This window comes from Xiphias gladius, chromosome 4 (genome assembly GCF_016859285.1).
Source record: "Xiphias gladius isolate SHS-SW01 ecotype Sanya breed wild chromosome 4, ASM1685928v1, whole genome shotgun sequence".
In the NCBI taxonomy this organism is placed as follows: domain Eukaryota; kingdom Metazoa; phylum Chordata; class Actinopteri; order Istiophoriformes; family Xiphiidae; genus Xiphias; species Xiphias gladius.
Window position 1 is genome coordinate 2,755,768 of NC_053403.1, and position 952 is coordinate 2,756,719.

Sequence of the window (952 nt, forward strand, 5' to 3'; positions counted from 1 at the left end):
GCTGACTGTTCATCCGGCGCCATCATCAGGTCAAACTTTTAATTTGTCCAGTCCAACTGCGAAACTACTGACGTTCTCGCGGGGCCCGGCTGTGGTTTGAGCTGAGAGCTAACTAGCATGCGTCAGCGCGATAACGTGCTGAACTGAGGCAGTGAACACAGTACGAACCCGGCCGCGAGCGACGCTAGGCCGAAACTCTTTGCCACCAGATCCTTCTCTGACAAGAACAAATAAACGTTTAGACTGACAGAAACCAGGCTGCTCCGGCGAAGACCTGAATCTGCTGTAAAAAATCAAAACAAGTTCCCCAGTTCCCCAGTTCCCCGCCTGCCCCCTGAACGTGGCGGCTGACCTGTGTGGTCTGTTATCGGCTGTTTAAACACCACCTCGGTCTCCTGTTGACCGGACTCGAGTGCCTCTTGCTGTTGTCTGCTGACTCTCCCACCTGCCTCTGCAGGACACAATGAAACCGCTTAGTGCTAATGTCGCCCTTTAAACACAAACAGAAAAGGAGAAGGGTTGGACTGGATCTCAACAAGTCTAAAGGAAAGGAGGCCTGCAGATGAGCTTTTAACAATTACTCCTATTTTTTTCCCTTGTGTTCAGTTTCTTAATTTTGTCTCCTACTGTCCAATCAGTGCTTTTTTCAGTTGCACTGTGGCACCCAACCACAAACGTGGCACCTTGGTGAAGTTATTATGTAAAAATGTACTATTTAAGATCACACTGTCCTAGTTGTCCTTAACCCATTTAGCAGTTTTTTTAGTTGTATGCATTTGGTTATTCAGTTCATTTAATGTACGTGTTCACAAATTGCTTCCTCAATGCTTATTCATATGTTTTCTTATTTATTTGTGCTTTTCTTTGGGGGGCCTTCATAGCTTTTATTTTTTGAGTCCGCTGAAAACCCCGATTTATAAAAAAAAAAAAAAAAAGGTTGCAGAGTCCGGGT